A 20148-nucleotide genomic window follows, 5' to 3' on the forward strand; every position below is an offset into this window, starting at 1 on the left:
ATTTAGACTAATGTCAAACATAAGCTGGTTCTCAAAGATATGAGGCATGTTCCAGATTTGGACCGCAATCTTATCTCCGGAAGCGCCCTGGACTGACATGGCTATACAAGTACATTTGGAAATGGTCATTGGAAGTTGACAGAAGAAGCTTTGACAATTGCCAAAGGAGAGATGTCATCAACATCGTACAAGACTCAAACGAAGATCTGTCTAGGAAGTCTTAATGCAGCAGAAGACAAGGAGTCACCAGACTTATGGCACAGAAGACTGGTTCACATGAGTGAGAAGGGATTGCATCTGTTGGCAAAGCAATCCAAGATACCCTTATCCAAAGGGAGTGCTCTGAAGCCGTGTGATCATTACCTTTATGGCAAGCAGCATCGAGTATCATTTAGTTCAACAAGCAAGAGGAAAACAGAAGTGCCCAGTATAGGAAAATACTTAAATGTGAATATAGGTTTACAAAGTTATTACTCACAGATAGTGATTCATAAACTGACTCTTTTGTTCTAAATAAATCATAACATTCTATTGCGAATAGTCACTTAAAGTCCTCAAATTAGATTATGTATTTGATATAACATCGATAACTAATTCGAATTCTTGGTCTACAAATTCTCTAGCCATAACAATTGGGATATTTGTCCCCATACAATTCATAGGTCACCAAGTCGAATAGATCAGTGATTTACTCCATTGATTTTGTAAGAAGAGTCATTTATCTTCAAAAGTCAAAGACAACTCACTTAGGCACATGATCTACATTCACTTATCTTACTCAACCTTATACTCAACATCACATCCCAATAATTTATATCAAAAGCATTGAGTCAATTTTACGGTATAACATTTCCAAATAATATAATCTTCTGGGTGGTGAAGAAACACCTATCACATAATATTAACTCCAATGATCAACTCATTTATAACCAACTGGGTAGGAATGAATGGACGGATCTCGAGTCACTTAATATATAAACATTTTGCTCACATATAGTTTAGGTACTTGGAACAGTGGTCTTGGTATTTTGAAGCGTTCTCATTCTAATTATTTTTAGCGACCTCATATTAAGTTCAATTGTTTATACAAATGAGTTCCACATTCTCCAATAGACAATCAATCAAATACAAGAATACCAATTTCAATTCAAAAGTTCATGCATTTATAAAACACATTCTCATTGATCTCTCTTACCTCCAAACACCCAAACATATTCTTTAATTCCTTTGTTGGCTAGTACTAGAAGTAAACTTCTTTATAATAAGTTTAAGTCTTAGTCATATTCTACTAATCTTAGCAATCTGGGGTCGAGTCCCAAAGTAAATGTGTCCCAAGTCTTCCAAACATTAGGTAAGAAAGATTCATATAAGTAAAACATGTAAAATATAACAAACACAAAATTCTATACACATGCTTAAAGTACTCCCTCACTAAATAATTGGATTAGGTACTAATCTTTAAAATAACTAGCTGACTTGAAGTCTCCTTAAAATTTATCATTATAATTATTTTTTTGAATAATTTGTCATCAAAGGTTCCATCTTTCCACATTTGAAACACACTACCAAAATTTAATAACACTCCCGTATAATACTTGTAGCAAATTGAACATTTTCAGGATGAACTTATATCTTGTTTAAAACTACTTGCCTCTCCAAATTTTGCTTAGCAATTAACACTCCACTTTTTAGACATATTTTGAAATTCTTTCTTGTACTTAACACTCTACTTTTTCTTACTTCTCATCATATTTTCCTAGAGTCACAAGACAAAGGTGGATGACACTTGGAGTAGTACTGGTTAGCTTAGAATATAACATCACAAACCCAACCATAAATTAAACAATTTTACAAAGACATTGGTAGGGCAACCTATGGTATCAGACTATGACAGCTAAACGTGATTTCAATCGGACTTTTAAGGTCATTCAACAAAGGTATCAGACTCTATGGTGCATACAATAGGTTCCTCACCAAAACAACATATCATCTTCATATCAGATAATTTTCTAATTTTCAATCACCATAGTTCCAAACGCTTCATTAATCATCGAATACTTCCTTTTCCCTAAATGTTCTCATACCCTAGTTTTACATTCAACCATATAGCTTTCATAACTTCCATTAAAGATTTCAATTCCTTCTAATACCATGTTCCCACAGATCAATATGTTTTTACTCACCAATGTTCTAGTCAAAATTTATATTTTCCTTATAGTATTAAAGGTTCCATAATAACCCTTCACTTCAATACTGAACTTATTCAATAAACACATCCCGGTGCTCTTTAATCATCGAGAGATTCCAAAATAACCTTTAATCCTTATAATACTATAGTCTCACAAATCATTACACTTGTACTCACTAATATTTCAGTCAATAATTCTAATCCCATATGACGTGACAATTCATCAATAGTTCATGGCCTTTAGCCTCAATACCACACTTATTAAACAAACACACATACATTTCTCTGAATGAACAACTTGTCACTTACTTACTATATGCATGAAACTAAAATCTATTCAAAACATTCTAATGCTCAATGGACACGTGTGTGAGACATTAACTCGCTATTTCTGTTTCCAACTTATAAAACAAATTAACATAAGGCTTCCCAACACAAATAAAATAGACACTCACACTCTTACACGTGCACCCAAACACAAAAACTCCAATAGAATTTATAAGGCCCCACATACTTCTTTCTCAACTAAATAAATGAATAGAATTAGCTTTACTATTAAGTATACATTAGCTTAAATAAGTATCACTTGGTCTTGATTAATCATAATTAGCACAAAACTTAATTAATCATAACTAATTACAATTCCCACATAATTTAATTAGTCTAATTTGAATTCCATTAGAGCCCAATTAATTATATTTAAATTTATCATTTTGAATCATATTTTTAATCAAACTTCCAAAAGGCTCCAAATATCAAATTAAACTTATCACCATCATCAATCTTGGTTTCCCAAGCCATTAAGGTCTTCAATTTCAGATTAAACTCATAATCTCCGTCAATAAATTACATATTCAATTGAACACCTCATAAATAATTTTAATTCATAATAATCTTAATTCCTAATTTTCATACTTTAATTACCTCCAATTCAGACCCAATTAATCAAATGTTAATTTTACTGAATTGAATCGAAGCTGAATCGAATATTTAATTAGGCTCCTAAATGGGTCAATACTTGAAATCAAACTAATTCAACTAATTAATTTTACTTCCTTAAGCCATTTGGACCTTCAATTTCTAATTCCAAAATAAATCTTCAACTAACTTATATACGAATTAAACTGAATAATTCTTATAAACCCCAAATTAAATTAGAATAATGGGTGATTTAATTCAAATCTCCTTAATTAATTAAATGCCACACATGATACATAGTGGGGTTGTCACAGATTATGGGCTTAATATGATTTTCGATGCTAAGCATGTGATTATATGTGCTTTTGAATTTATGTCTGTCTATCGTAGGAAAATTTATTCTGTATTCTATAATAAACTGAAATTGAGTGTCGTAGAGGCGATAGAAACAGAAATTGACCACACTGTTATGATTAGCATAATTTTTAGAGCCTAAAATGAAATTTAATTAAAAACTGATTTGGATCAAATTAATTAGATTGAATTAAATAATGAGCCTTAATTAATTAGACTAACCCTTAGTTAATTAGCTTAAGCTAATCATTCACTATGTATATGTGCTGACTTAGTGCCTAAGCTCAAAACTTGAGCTCATCTTCAACACTTGGCTGAAAATATACACCATAGAGAGAGGGAAGTGAGAATTCAAAGGAGAAAAGAGGAGAACTTAGAGAATTGCTCAAGAAATTGAAGGATAGTGAAGCTAGGGACAATAATTTGCTACACCTAGGCTCATTGAAGTTTGAAGGTAAGAGATTGAATATCAGTTTATGAGTTTTAATCTATAGCTATATGAATTCAAGAAGATTATGAAGTTAAACACATGAATCAAGCTCAGTTTGATGTATTGATATAAATTTGCACATGCATGCATGAATTTGTTATGAAATCTCATCGTAGATCATGAATCATATAATCCATGTGAAATTGAGAATTATTTGACACATGAATATATGAATTGTTATGCTTTGAAGCCCAATTTCAAGTCTTGAAGCTTGTGAATGCAAGATATAAAACATGGATTCTATAAACATAAAGTTTAAGGTCTGAATCTTGTTGAATTCACAGAGTACTGAACTATTGGTTTAAGTTAGCTTCAAATATATGTATTTGAGAGTGTTTTTGCATATTTGAGTGAGTCATGCATGAATTTGAAGCCTTGGATGTGTGTTTTGAAGGTCAAACGACATTATGGAAATTTCAAAATTCAAGTAGTTTGCTCGAGCGATGGAATTGTTGCTTAAGAGTACATTTCGAGCTCCTAGTGCTTTTGCTGACAAGGAGGTTGGCTTGAGAGACCATCCTTCATTTTCAATCTTGGCTCGAGCGACCAAAAGGTTGGCTTGAGCATAGAGCATCCAGTACTTTTACAGACCATGGGGTTTGCTCGAGCACAGCAAAGTGCCCTGTTTTGGGAAACTTTGAAAAGTTGTTTTATGTCTCACTTTCCATTCTTTTGCATTTTTTAGAACTTTTAGTGTCATGACCCAAACCTTTCGCTAAAAGTATGTGTAGACACCCCATTTTTAACCGACCTTAAGAATCAGACGTCATTGATTGAGATCTCGGTGATTGCGCATGTTGTGCTCGTTTTGAGGTTTTGGAGTTCTTGGCTGAGAGCCTCGCCTCTGGACCTCGGGACCCTTTGTACTTTAACTCGATCCACAGACCGAGTTTTGTTTTCTCTTCCCGGAGGGAGGGAGAGGTCTTGTAGAGCGTCTCTCAGTGGTCGTAGACTACTTTTTGTGGTCGTAGGTCACTGTTCCCGTTTGGAGGCTAGTTTCCGATTTTCGCAGCCGTCGGTCGTGCGCCTCGGTTCGGGACCACCTAACATTCTCCATTTGGCACGTTCATTGGAACACACCTTGTTTCCTCTATCTAGAGGGACACAGTGGTCTGAGAGACCACTTTTATGGTCGTACGCCACTATTTGTGCTCAACAGCCAGTTTTACAGGCCCCCGGCCGCGCGCTTTGCCTCCTGAACTCTCGTTTTGCATCTGTGTTGGTTCATTTTTGGCATGAACCTCGTTTTCCTTGTTTGGGAGGTGATACAAGGGTGGGAGACCAGCTTTTCTGCTTGGAGACCACTTCCCCCCGCCAGTCAATTTTCTGGTCGGGAAACTGGTTTTCATGGTCTTTGGGCCACATTTTCTGGTTTCAACCCCACCATTGGCTTGCTTTTAGTATGAAGACCACCAATACCCTTGGTCGACCACTTTTTATCTGGGAGACGACTTGCCCTGGTTGGCCGACCAGGGAAAGTGGTCGGCCGACCACCTTTTCTGGTCGGCTGGTTTCCTCTTGTTTTGTCAGATTGTGTGGATGCCAGCTGTGCCAGCTGGAAGGCACAGACTGTATCCTCCATACACGTGTATGGAGGATTTGCATCCAAGATTTTAGCTTTTTGAGGAATCTTTAGCTTCAAACCTCTATAAGAGAGGCCCTCCCTCTCCTTTGCACAGGTTCAAAATTTGGTTGAAGGCAAAATACATATCTCTCTCTATATCTCTATATTTTGGCTCAAAGTGTGTATTGTTCTTGACCTATTGCACCACACCTCATAGCCACACACCTCTGCCATTGATCTGAGGTTCTTGAAGGGTATTTTCAGAGGTTGAAGAGTTGGTTTTTGGTCCCAAAACTTGCTGGTTTTGTTGAGCTTCTAGGGTAACTCATTTTCCCTCTTTTTAAGCTCTATCTTGATCATTCTCTTAGCCATACTTGCATGTGTATTTAGGCTTTGTTGTCAACTAAAAAAAGCTTCATATTTAAGTGTTTTTCATGTTTGTTTAAATCTCTTTTGGTGTTGAGGGTCATCTACCCGCTTGCATGCTCTATTTAGCCATGTTTTGTGCCATTGTAGGCACCCCATTTTTGACTGTTCTCAAGACTTGGACGTCACCGTTTGAACACTCGGTGATCATCCATGTTTGTGTTTGTTTGGAGTTCCAGGAGGTCTCGGCTACGCGCCCTGCCTCAGGATCTCTGAACTTGACCGTTTTGTGTCTGGTTTTGCACCAAACACTTGTGTTTTGCCTTGGAGGGGCAGGGAATGCCTTGTGAGGCATCCGCACACACCACCGGCAGTGGCTAGAGGTCACCGGCTGGTTTTTGCTGCCATCGGCACTTTTTGTTGCCGGTCGGCACTCACTTTTGCCAAAATGGCATTTTTGGCTGGCCGACTATTGTGCATCTGCTTTTGCAGATATTTTGTCACAACTGTCTTGCATTTGGCTCCCCTTGGAGGGATCTCTCTCTTTAGAAGCTTGTCTTGTAAGCTTTACAAGACAAAAGGCTCTATAAGAGAGAGCCTTCTCTCTTGGCTTGAGGGTTAGACACTTGAGACACCTTAGATATTTTTAGACAGCCATTTTTAGGGTTTTGAGTTCTAGGGTTAGAAACCATACACTTTCTATCTCTATATCTCCCTCTTGTGTGTGTTAAGTTGTGTTTGTGTCTTACTATTTCACACAAAGACATAGTGTTTCACCTTCACTTAGCTACTGAGGTTCTAAGAGGTTAGTTTTGAAGTTTTGGAGCTGTTTTCAACCTAAAAGGGGCTGTTGGAGCACCATTGTTGAAGGGGTCTTCAAGGGTAACAATTTTGCCTCTTTATTCCCCAATCTTGCATTGTATTTTTACCTATCTTAAAATCGTTTTTGAGCTTGGTGTATAATACAAAAAAGTTCTGTTTTTTATCCCTCTTAATTGTTTGTTTAGAGTGTTTTGTGGTTTGGAGGTGTTTGACCCCTCTTAGGCCTTGAAAGGCCCCATTTTGTGCTATTTTGAGTGAGTTTCGAGACTTTGGTGTTCGGGCTTCTTCACCACTGAAATCTTGAGGGAGTTCAGTGGCGGAGATGGTGCCTTGAAGTCTCCAAAAGGGGAGGGTCACCCCCTCTCCTTGTTGCCCTTGAAAGGGACCCTTTTTGGCCTCTTGAGAGAGCATCATGTTAGAGTGTGTATTGATCATGTCTTGGCTATTTTCCATGCTTATTATACAATGATATAACCTTGTTGTGTGTTGGTTTTTGTACACCATGCATGCTTAGCATACCTACCATGTAATGCCATGTTATTGCCTTAATATGCCTTAGGTTGTTAGCCTTTGTTTTAGCATGTTTTAGGCTTAGCCTTGTGAAGGTTTTGTGCTCATTTTTCCATGTTTAAGGTCTGTCCTAGGTTGTTTGGGTCGGATTTGGCATGCTTAGTATAGCTCCTTTGCATCCCGGCTTGTTGGCCCTAAGTGTATGAACGTATTGCATGACATTCTTGCATTGATTTAGTGGTTTCGAACTATCCACCATGTCATTTCTGTCCCCTTTGCATGCCTATATGTTTGCCTTGGATGTCTCCTTAATGCTTTGAAAGCTTGTGTAGCATGTTCCATGTTTTGGCCACTGTACATGCCTTTGAATTTGAGCCACTTAGATGCCATCTAGGGGGTCCCCTTTACATGGTTTAGGTCTGCCTTGAACCTATTTTAAGTCCTCTTAACCTTGTTAGGCTTGGTTGGCTTGGTCATGGTTCAAGCCCCTTTGATTTGCTTCAAGCACTTGGGCCATTTGTCGCATGTTTAGCTTGATTTGTTGCTTGGTTTGGCACCATGTTTTAACATGATTTTCAATGCTTACCTTGCATGCCATATGTCCATGATTACCCTCTTTCAAGTGTGCTTGAGAATTGCCTTTTTATGCCTAAGTGTTGGCTCCTTTAACATGTGCATGTGTGTATGAGTTTTGTCCTTTATTTCGGTCACTATGGCCATTGTTTTAGGCCTATTTAGAGTCGCCTAATTCATGTATAAGTCCACCTTTTCATCAATTTGCATTGCCTCATGTTTGCTTGTATGCTTGCATAAGTGTCTTGCCATGCCATGTTGCATCCTTAGCTTGTATGCCTAGGTTGCATTGCATCTTGCATGCATGCCTTATTCCTTGACTTGGTGATAGGAATTGGGCCCTGGTTTGTTTGTTTGGTTTGCATTTCATTTGATATGAAAGTTGCACACTTGATTCTTTGGGCTGTCATGCATGGAAATGCGTGACTGACGGTCCGAGAATCGAGACACATGCCCCTTTGAGTCACAAACATGATAGGGGACATGATTGGTGCATACATTGCTTGAATTGTATTGCCATGCAAGTTCTGTCCTTTGCTGCTGTGAGTTGCAGGTTCTGCAGGCATTCTTTGCCGACCGGCAGTGTACATTGCCGACCGGCAGTAATTCACCAGCCGATGGATTCATTTTGTGCCGGTGACCACATACCACTGCCGGTGGTAATTCTACTCAGCCGGTGGTGATTCCCAGTATCCAGAGAAACATCCCTGAGGTTTTGGTAGCCTCCAGAGGAGCAGAGCAGGGAAAACAGAGGCAGACTATGCATGGCCGTGCACTTCCGAGCGGGACCCGAGCATGCGCTGCATCTGGCTCTCCTCCCGAGTCGGTTTATTGTTTTTTCTAGCTTAGTTAATTTATTAATTAATTAGGCAATTTGTAATATTTAATTAGCTTGCGTAGTTAATTAATTTGTATTATTTATTTGGTCCCTCCGGGCGAGGGCAAATCTGTAATAAGTGTGGGTGAGTGCGTGTATGTCTTCCAACCCCCACTTCTTTCTTCCCTTTTATTTACCTACTTATGATGGTAGACTAGGGCATATTTAAAATTAGCATACCTTATGCAATGCATGCGTGCATTCATTCATCTGTTTTGCATGCACCGGGCTCGGTACATCATGCTAACTGCATTTGTATTTCAATTCCAAATTGAATACGTGCATTAATTGGTTGCATTTCACATGCCATGTTTAGGTTAGCCGAGCCTATCTAATTGCATCCTGTATGTGCTGCATTAGTCAATTCAACATGAACTAGGACACGCATGTTTGCTAACTAGTTTATTGTTTTGGCACGGAGTACGATGTAAGTATTTATGCTTTAGCATCTCGCATGCGTGTGAATGTTAACATGATAGCATGCTTACCATGTGGCTAGATGCTTCTGTGATAAACTGTTTGAATGCCTGTGGGTGAAGTTTGGATTGCTTGAGTTGGAAAAACTCGTTGAAATCCGTATTTTAGCCTACTTACGAGTAGCAAATTCCAAAACATTTTCCGAAACAAATGGATATGCAATGTTTCTTTCCAAATTAGGCAATCTAGTCTATACTTGTTTGCTGTGCGCATAACATAGTAATTCTAGGCTAACAATTGGAATAAGAACACATAATGTTTTCAAAAACGGATATCATGGTTAGTAGAGGCCGATCTTCGGATCGGGGGAGAGGGGGTGCTCATAGCTGACCTGCCCCAATCGTACCCTAGCTCTTGAGCCGAGACAACTCCGGTGATGACGGACATGTGGCCTTCGGCACCGAGTCAGGGTTTCCTAAATTCCCCCATAAAAAATATTTAGGTGGCGACTCTGTATCTGGCAAAGCAGTCCATGTTTGGCACTTCTCTTCAAAATCTACTTTTCAAAACGATTTGCCAGATTTGGACTCTTTGGTTCAGTTTAAGAACCGTGACACAAATTGAGTCCGAACTGTAGCAGGCCCACGCGGGCGCGTCTACAGCCATGCCATGAGACCTTTGTGTTGATGTTTTCTTGGCCTTTTAGCCACTAAAATCCTGTGGATTTTTAGTGGTTGGCATGTGGTTTTGAGGGCCTAAATCAGAGAGGGGAGACCCTCTCTCTTTTGGCCTTGTTTGTTTGCATTTTTGGCCTTTCAAAGGAGCACATACTTTCATACTTCCAAGGCTTGGTTCAGGCCCTTTTTGGTGACTTTTGGGACATTCCTAGACTCTGTCTATGTCTGGTTTGGTCACCTTGTGTTTGCCTCTTGCATGTGTAAAATAATCCCTTTCATGGCTTATCAAAGTAGCACCTCATTCTTGCATGTATTGGTCATGTCTCAGTGGATTTTTGGCCGTCATTTGGCATGCCATGATTCTATTTTTGGCTGGTTTGGTAGCCTCTCATATGCTTCATATGCTTGTAGTGTAAATCATGTTTACTAGCTTGAAATGCATGATGTTTTGGCCCTCTATTCTAGCATATTTTGGCCATGATCTGAACTGATTTTGTTCATATTTTGGGCTACCTTAGCTTTGTTTTGAGGCCTCTTGGTCAAATGATGCTTTCCATGCATGCTTCTAGTGTAATAGCCTTACCTAGCTTTGAGTTTTTGAGGTCTCTTGCATGCTTAACTTGAGGTATTTGCATGTTTTGGCATTATGAGGAATGTTATTTCAAAGCTTATTTCTTGGCCATATTCTCATGTTTGTCACTCTTTCAATGTGCTTGAGAGTTGCATCATTATACCCCATTTGTGAGCCATTGCATGAGCTTCATTTTTGTGCCTTTCAAGCCATTATCTCAGTTCACTTTTGCTCCTATTCTGGCCTGCGTAGGGTCTGTTTGGAGTTGGTTTGGCCATTTGAGCATTGCCTTGCATGCCTATAGTATAATACACTTCACTAGTTTCGGTGCTTGGGCCATTCAACATGCATGGTGTGAGTTTTCTACATCATTTGGAGTCATTTTGTATGCCATTTCAAAGTTGGAACATGTGTCCTTGCACCCCATATTTCATACTTTTCATGGCGTTTGGAAAGTTGTGTTTTATGCCTTAGGCTTGGGGCCATTGCATTGGGCATGTTTGCATGAGTTTTGGAGCCTTGTTTTCATCATCTTTGGCCACTGATTTGGGTGTGGCTGAGGCCCATCCATCTTGGCTTAAGTCCATTTTGCATCGAGTATGCCACGTTGTCGCATGATTGATCATTGCATTGTGCATGCCTTGTTCATCTCATTGTGTATATTAGTTCCATGTGCATTGTGCATGCTAGTGTCATGAGCATTATGCATGACATGTAGCTTATAGCATTGTGTATGCTAGTTGCATGTTTGCATGTTATCCCTTGTATGTTTGCATCACTTAGTTGCATTGCATTAGGATTGCATGCTAGAGTTGCATTTGTGCATGCCATGTTTGTTGCACTGTGTTTGGGATAGGAGTTAGTCTGAACACGGGAAACGAGGGACGTCTCGTACTCAGTGTGACGAAATGTGCTTGGATTCCTGATCGCCGACATTCTTGACTAGCCATGATGCAGTTGTTGGCTTTAGGTGCTTGCATGTGCATTCATTTCACATTGAGTCGTGCAATTCGGCTCCTCGGCCATCTTCCATCGAAATGCGTGATTAGTGGCCCGAGGGTCGAGCACTACACTCCCTTGAGCTTATGCAATGATGGGGAGAGTGGTCGTGCACACATGTGTTGCAAATACTTTGTCGTGCCGCTTTCCTTCTCTTTGTTGCAGAAAACCAGAAACCAGGAGAGGAAACTGGTCGGTCGACCAGATTTACTGGTAGGCCGACCACTTTTTTTGGTTTCCACCACAAAAGGTGGTCGGTAGTAGGTCTCCCATGCCTATAAGCTGGTCGGCAGCCTTCCTATAGATTCCCAGGGTGGAGTTTCATCTCTCTGGAGCTTTGTACAAGTTTCTGAGATCAATTGCAAACAAAGGGGAGTTGGGGCGTTGCGAGGGATTTCCGAACAAGGCAATTCAAGCATGCATGCATCCTTTGTCATTCAAAGCAGAGCTAAGGCAGCCCATATTCATTTAGTTTGTATGCTCATTTAGATTGCTTACTTAGTTAATGTTGTGTAATAATTAGCTGTAGCATATTATTCGTTTCGTCGTGTAATAACTAGTTTAATTAAATTAGCTTAGGTTAGCTAGTTGGTTTTGTATTATTTATTCAGACCCTCCATCGAGAGGGCAAATTTTGTAATAAGTGTGCGTGTGTGTGATGCATGTCTTCCAACCCCTATTTCTTTCTCCCTTTTATTTACCAGCTTACGATGGTTAGTTTTAGGGCATGTTTTAATTAGCAACCATATGCTTCACATGTTTGCATTCATTCATCTGTCTTGCATGCACCGGGCTCGGCGCATCATACTAACTGCATTTAATTTTAATTCCGAGTTGAATACGTGTTATCTGTAGCATCTCATATGCCATCTTAGAAAAGCTGAGCCTATCTTAGTTGCATTTTGCATCTGTTGCATTGGCCATCTTAACATGAACTAGGATAATGGATTGATTACTAACTAGTTTTTGTTTTGGCTTGGAGTACTCAATGAGTGTTTATGCTTTAGCATCCTTGCATGTGTGTGAGTGACTGCCATGATAGCATGCTTGCCATGAGGCTAACTGCTTATGTGATATACCTGTCTGAATACCTGTGGGTGAAGGTTGGATTATTTAAATTTGAACAATTCATCGATTGCGAGTTTTAAGCTCACTCGAGACTGGCAAATCACCATGTTTTCTAAGCCCACTTGAGAGTGGAAAAATCCGCATTTTAGCCTACTTGCAAGTAGCAAACCGCTTTCAAAAACAAACATGAGATGTTTTGTTCCAACTTAGACGATCCAGTCTATACTTGTATGCTGTGCGCATCACGTAGCAATTCCAGGCTAATAAGCCAGAATAAGAGCACATATGTTTTCAAAAACAAGATATCATGTTTAGTAGTGGCCGATCTTTGATCGGGCGAGTGGGGGTGCTCATTGCATGACCTTCCCTAATCGTACCCAAGTTTTTGAGCCGAGAAAACTTTGGTGATGACGGACACGTGGCCTTAGGCACAAGTCAGGGTTTCCTAAATTCCCCCAAAATAAAATATTTAGGTGGCGACTCTGTATCTGGCAAAACAGTCCATGTTTGGCACTTTTTTCTAAAAATCAATTTTTCAAAACAATTTGCTGGATTTGGACTTTTTGGTGATTTATCAATCTCGCATTGCACTTTGCAAGATTAGATTAAGAACCGTGACATTGAGTTCGAACTGCAGTGAGCCCAAATAAACAAAACGGAATTTTCCTGGGACGTTCGGGGATGTCTACAGTTTCTGGCGACTCTGCTGGGGAAATTTGGAGAACTTGACTCGAACTCATGATATCTTGTTTTGACTACGCTTATGTGTTTCTTTGCATTGCATGTGCGTTGGTGCGCCTAGGACACCGTGTTTACCGTCTGCTATTCCTGAACGGTTTGCTGGAGGCTCGCTTTGAGAAGCGTGCCATAAGGCTGACCGGTTACAGGCTCTGCCACAATGGGAACACAAACCCCAATTTTTACCGGGGCACCCTTTTTGACCATTCGACCTAGTGCATATCAGAATCCGTAGTGCCGATTCCAAACTAGGACAGGTTGCTTACCCGGTTATGGGTTGCTTGAAACCACTGTGTACGTAGTGAAACCCTAGTTCTTGACGAAACTAGGACATGGAAACCCTATCCCTCCATAGGGGTGTTTTGGCTCTCACTTGCTTGCTCTATGCTTTTAGAGTGCGTCTCTACAGGAATGCATGTATCAGTTTGCAAGTCTGGGCATCAGGCCTGAGGGCATCAGTGTTTTGAGAATCAGTTGTATCCATGGGTATTAGATTCAGATATGGGGGAGTAACTCAGGAATAGTGATCAGTGTTTGGGAACGATTCATTCAACATATGTTTGCCAACTGTGTGTTGTCTTTATTTAAGCTGTTATGCTGTCTGTTTTTCTATTTTCATATTATGCTTTATTTATCTTTTTGCTAGGTAGTTTACCACAACTGTTTCCAACCAAGCACTCTGGACTAGAGGTCGCAGACTCTATCAATCTGAGGATCTGATAGAAAGACAACCAGTGTTGTACTCTTTTCCCCCATTTGCCAGACGGAGGTCAGTGAGCCACAGTGTATCGGTACCGCGGTTCCCAGATCAATAGTCCTTGAGCAGTCAGGTTGAGATTTCCGAGTCTACTGCAGAGGTAGATATACCGAGAGTTCAGTTAGATCAGGGTAGCATAGTAGGAATGGAGGAAATGATGCATCAACTCCAAGAAAGTATGAAAACTATGCAGCAGGACGCTGTTCGTCAAGTAGAATTTGCCAAACAGCAGGCTGAGCTCATGGCTCAACAGGCAGAGTTAATTGCCAAGCTACAACAGTAAACCGGAGCATCTGCTTCACACCAAGCTGCTCCCCCACCAAGAGTCCCAATACCCGGGGAGACGGCGAATGTCCAGAATGTCCCAGAGGATACAGACATCCCAAAGGGGCCACCTCCGCCCCCGATTCTACCTCAACTATCCAAGGCATCCACGCCTATCAATCTACCGGATTCCCCCTTTGAGTTCGAGGTGGACCCCATGGCATTAAAAGTGAGCAAGCTTGAAAAGCTGTTCAAGAAATCTCAAGGTGTGACGTCCATTCCGGACATTGAGGATGGGTATATCGATGCGGCCGAGACATTGCCAGACCGGTTTAATATGCCACGTATTGACCGCTTTGACGGATCTAGGGATCCCATGGTGCATTTGCAGCTGTTTTCGGACATACAAAGGCCGATGGGCCTCACCAGATTATAGAAGCTTTCTTTATTTGGTCGGACCCTATCGGAAGTAGCGGCCATTTGGTATGCAAAATTAGAAGATTCTGTCAAGAGGAACTGGAAGGAGATGGCCGAGGCCTTCGTAGCTCAATACTCCTACAACACACAGATCGAGATCACAACTCGTGATCATGAGATGACTAGACAGGAGTCGAAGGAGAGCTTTTCTGACTTCGTAACTCGCTGGAGGGCCAAGGCCTCGATGATGACCATTAGGCCAACTGACAAAGATCAAATACGGATGGTTGCGCGCAACCTCCGGCCTAAGCTCATGCAAAAGATGATCGTCCTCCCACTCCCCACTTTTGGAGATCTACATGAGATTGGGGTGAAGCTCGACGACGCTCTGAAACGGGGTCTAATTGACAATGACAGAGAGCAGCCCAGGAGAACCTTCAACCGCAACACCAATACAAGCACGAGCAGTGCTGCAACTGCCAAAGCCTCAGAAGTAAGCATGGTCACCACCACCCCCGCCAGAACCCTTACAGCTACACCATTCACCGGTGCGTCCGGAAGCAACTCACAAACAACCAAGTACCAACCTTGAGGCCAAAGGACCTTCACCCCATTACACATGCCCCTGTCCAAAGCTCTGGGGGTTTTAATCAGGAAAGGGCACTTAAAACCCCTAGAGTCGCGGTCATTTCCAGAAACACTTCCCCCCTCCCATAACCCAGCCAAGTATTGCGCCTTTCACCAGCAACATGGTCACCACACCGACCATTGCTTTAGATTGCGTCACGACATTCATGATCTCGTCGACAATAGGGTGATCGTGCCTCTGGAATAGCCGAACGTCACAACTAGCCCTCTCCCACCACATAACCAAGCTCTACCTCCAAAACGCATCAACTCAATCCAAACTGGGGTCGTGTCATACGACCCTAGCATATACATCACCCCTTCTTACCTACCCAAGTCGGAGGTGTTTATTCCTAATAGCATTGACCTGTGCATGTTGGACATCTCCTGAACCCAACCTGAACCAATGGTGGTGACTATCAAATATAGGACAAAGATGACTTCAGTGGAAAGTGGGGCTAGTGATTTAGGATCTAAGGAAATTGGGAGCTGTGTTGAGGAGGTATATGATCCGAGTGGCTACATTGCGTCAGCAGGCTAGGCTAGGCTGAACCTGGAATTGCCACTAGGGGCAGAAATTTGTGTAATACAGGGGAAGGGACTTAATCAGAGGATAGATGACTTAGCAGCTCTAGAAGGGGACACGGCTAACCTTCAGTTTTTCAACGAACAAGATCCGGGAGACATGACAGTCAACTGGTTTGATTTTGAGGAGTTAGAAGAGATTACAGGGTGGCTTGAGGAGCAACCAGATATTGTTGAAGAATCTCAGCTGGAAAAGGGCCCGTCAGGGGCAAGGACATCAATTGTGGCCGGAAGGGCCGGGGATCAGAATGCATCGCTGGAGAGCGCCGATGCTAAGAATTTCGCTCGGGATTTGGGTATTTTGAGTACAGGAGATGTTGAGTAGCAGGCTGCACTGAAGCTGTTTGAACGGGAAGGGATCAAAGACTCTGAGAGAGCCAGAAAGGCCAAAGCTCCTGTGGGGGCTGAACGTGCTGTGTGCACAAGAGCAGAGCGCACTGCGAGCACAACGATGGAAGGTGCTGTGCGTACAAGGACAGTTGTAACGGAGCTGGATAGATGTCTGTCGGCTGCCGATGGAATGTGGTGGGAAGACGACGACCTATGTCTCGCCCACACTGATGAGGACTAGGGGAATAACCAGCCGGATGATACCTAGTATATTGGTGAAGTTGACCATATGCCTAGGAGTGTGCGGTATTTCAAGCCCCCGCACCTAGATCAACCAGAGGTGTCCGGGAAGGACAAGGAGTCGGGGAAGTAGAAAAAAAAAGCTACTTGAAGAAGAGGTCGTGCTGAAGCAGTTGAAAAAGATACAAGCAGGCATCTCCATCTGGGGCCTGCTTGTGGCTTCACGTGTTCATAGACAAGCTGTCCTATCAACAATGGACAAGGCCAAACTCTCAATAGACGCCACACCTGAACAGCTGGTGGGATTGGTTTTTTCGGGAGGGGTTTCCCTGATGTTGACCTTTTCCAACAAAGAACTGCCACCTGAGGGCGCAAATCATAACAAACCGCTATACATCTCTATGGAGTGTAGAAACAAATGGATACCGACGGTTCTTGTCGACACAGGATCCGTCATTAACGTGTGCCCATCAAGGACAACATATGCAATCGGGTTGAAGCCCGCGGACTTTGTCCCAATAGCCCAGGTGATTCAGAGATATGACAACACTAGCAAAGAGGTGATGGGGACCGTGAAGATTCAAACTTAGGTTGGCCCAGGACAGCACGAGATTGACTTTCATGTCTTGGGCGTTCCTGCAACCTTTAATTTACTCTTAGGGCGGCCGTGGCTGCACTAGGTGAAGGCAGCTTCTTCCACCCTTCATCAGATGTTGAGATACCCCCACGGGAAGGGGGTGGCTATTGTCTTTGGGAATTCGTCAATCCATCCGCCGCCAGAAGTGTCTACACTGGTTTTGGAAATCGAGCATGGCACGAAGGATGTGTTCCTATCGGGTTTTACACTAGCTGAGGCCCGGATCGTACAGAACATCTTAGTTGTTGATGAAGGGTTGTACGTTAGTGCTCAGTCAGTATACCTTATGAACAAACTCCAGCACATCCCTGGGATGGGACTAGGAAGAAGTGACCGGAAGGGCAATGCAGTATCGGCCGAAGTTCCGCACAACCCACATACCTTTGGTTTGGGTTATCTGCCCACTAAAGGGGACTGGGTGAGGAAAGGCAAGGAGATGGCTGGGAGAGCCAGACAAAGCAAACGGGGAAATCTTATGTGTTAATACACCGACTCATCCAGGGTCTCCTAAACGGACGCTTTGTCTAGGAGGGGGAGGATTTTCAATTATGCGGTTTCCCAGAGCCATGGTTGAACGCAGAGAAGCGCCGCTTGCCAGGGTTTGAGATCTTGTTTGACCTGCAGTTATCCAGGGATGATGTTGCCGAGGAGCAGACAGACCCATCTGCCGAAGTTGAGCAGTGTGGGAAAGTGGATTCTGAGAACATCGAGATTGAAATGGGGGTAGCACTAGCTTTTCTACTTTCGGATCCTCCGATCGTACAAAAGTGCTTGGGGGATAACCTCTCGGTGTCCATGATCGCGAATGAAACGGCTGTGAGCCTACCTTCAAACATTTTGGATGCATCCATCGCACCCTCCCTCATCTGGCAGTACGTGGAGGGATTTTTATCAAGCAGCACCGGGTCAGGTAGTGAGCCGGAATCTGATTCCACCGAGTCTGTGGAGTCGGAATCAGGTTCCAGCTCGTCTGAGTCAGAGTCTGAGTCCAGTATTCCTAGGGATGACAACCCAGATGCCACAGTCCTGTCTAGGTTGTCTTTTTCTTGCTCTTTTGAGTCTATTGTAACGGAGGAATCGGACGATTTGGAAGTGATTAATGAGAATGGAATGGCTATGGCTTCTGAGTACTTTTCTGTGGCTTTAATTTATTGTATTAATCAGGACTTTCAAATTTTGATGAAAACGACGAGGAAGAAATTCCTCCAGTTTTACAACGTTTAATTGATCAAGAGCAGGAGAGATTTGTTAAACCCTTGGTTGATGAAATCACTGCAGTTGATATTGGCACTGAGAAGGACCCGCGACTGGTCCAGATCGGGTCCACGTTGTCTTCGGAGGAGCACAAGTGCTTAGGCGCTTTATTAAAAGATGTCAAAGATGTTTTCGCATGGTCCTATGAAGAGGTGCCTGGAATCGATCCTGAGATTGTATAGCACCGGATCCCTCTTGACCCAGAGGCCCGACCCGTTAAACAGAAACTCAGAAGGATCCGCCCGGACTGGGCTCTCAAGATTAAGGAAGTGGTCACCAAGCAAATTGACGTAGGGTTCCTGCTGGTATCTAAATACCCAACTTGGCTGGCCAACATAGTTCTGGTGCCGAAGAAGGATGGCAAGATTCGGGTATGCGTGGATTTTAGGGATCTAAACAAAGCCAATCCGAAGGACGACTTTCCTTTGCCTCATATCGATGAGTTAGTGGACTTCACTGCTGGGCATGCACTGCTTTCGTTCGTGGATGGATTCTCAGCCTACAATCAAATACTGATGGCACCCGAAGACCGGGAGAAGACTGCCTTCACCACCCCGTGGGGGACCTATTGCTTTAGAGTAATGCCATTTGGGTTGAAGAATGTTGGAGATACATATCAAAGGGCCCAACCACGATATTGCACGACATGATCCATAAAGAGGTTGAGGTGTACGTGGACGACATGATTGTCAAGTCCACGGAAAGAGAGGGCCACTACACCGCCTTGCCAAAGTTCTTCCAAAGGATCAGAGAATTCCGGTTGTGGCTGAATCCTCAGAAGTGTACGTTTGGTGTTACAGCAAGGAAAATGATGGGGTTCTTGATTACACAGAGAGGTATCGAAGTTGACCCTTCCAAAATCAAGGTCATCTTAGAAATGCCACCACCGAGGACTGAAAAGGAGGTGAGAGGCTTTCTGGGTAAAGTGCAATTCATAAGATGGTTTATTTCAAAACTAACCTTGACTTGTGAACCACTTTTTGGTCTCCTAAAGAAAGGAAAGAAGTTCCAATGGGATGGCCGATGCCAAGCTACTTTTGAACAGATCAAACAATACTTACAGAACACACCTGTGTTGTCATCGCCTGAGCCGGGAAAGCCATTGATTTTGTACCTTTTAGTAACTAAAACTACAATGGGCTGCAGGCTTGCACAGGAGTCCGAGGACAAGGTGGAGAGAGCTATCTACTACCTGGGCCAGAAGATGCTGGATTACGAAACCCGTTACAGTCCGCTGGAAAAGGCTTGCTTAGCCTTGGTATGGGCTACAAGGAAGCTGTGGCACTACCTGTTAGCTCACTCTGTAATGTTAGTTTCAAGATTAGATCCTATTAAATATCTCTTCGCGAAACCAGCACTTACGGGTAGGCTAGCTTGTTGGTTGCTTCTGCTTTCTGAATTCGATTTGAAGTATGTGACTCACAAGTTAGTAAAGGGGAGGGCAGTAGCAGAGTTCCTAGCCGATCACCCAGTTGAGAGGAATGAAGCAATTGAGTACTTATTCCCAAACGAGGCCAACTTGCATATCGAAGATGAATTTTGGATGATGTATTTTGACAGAGCGGCAAACCAGTACGGTTATAGGATAGGGGTGTTGCTGATAGCGCCTGACAATTCCTGTGTACCTCTAGCATTCAAACTCCAGTTCAAAGTCTCCAACAACGAAGCAGAGTATGAAGCATGCATTACTGGTTTAGAAGTTGCCCGAGAACTTGGGGCAAAACGGTTGGACGTCATCCGGGATTCGAACCTTATTGTATCTCAAGCAAAAGGAGATTGGAAAGTCAAAGAAGAAAAGATGAGAATCTACCACCAAACCTTGGACTTGCGAGTTCCTCGGTTTGATAAACTAAACTTTGCTCAACTGTTAAGAGAAAACAACAGGTTCACAGATTTATTAGCAAC

Source organism: Camellia sinensis, chromosome 1, assembly GCF_055761805.1.
Source record: "Camellia sinensis isolate YWXY chromosome 1, ASM5576180v1, whole genome shotgun sequence".
Classification (NCBI taxonomy): domain Eukaryota; kingdom Viridiplantae; phylum Streptophyta; class Magnoliopsida; order Ericales; family Theaceae; genus Camellia; species Camellia sinensis.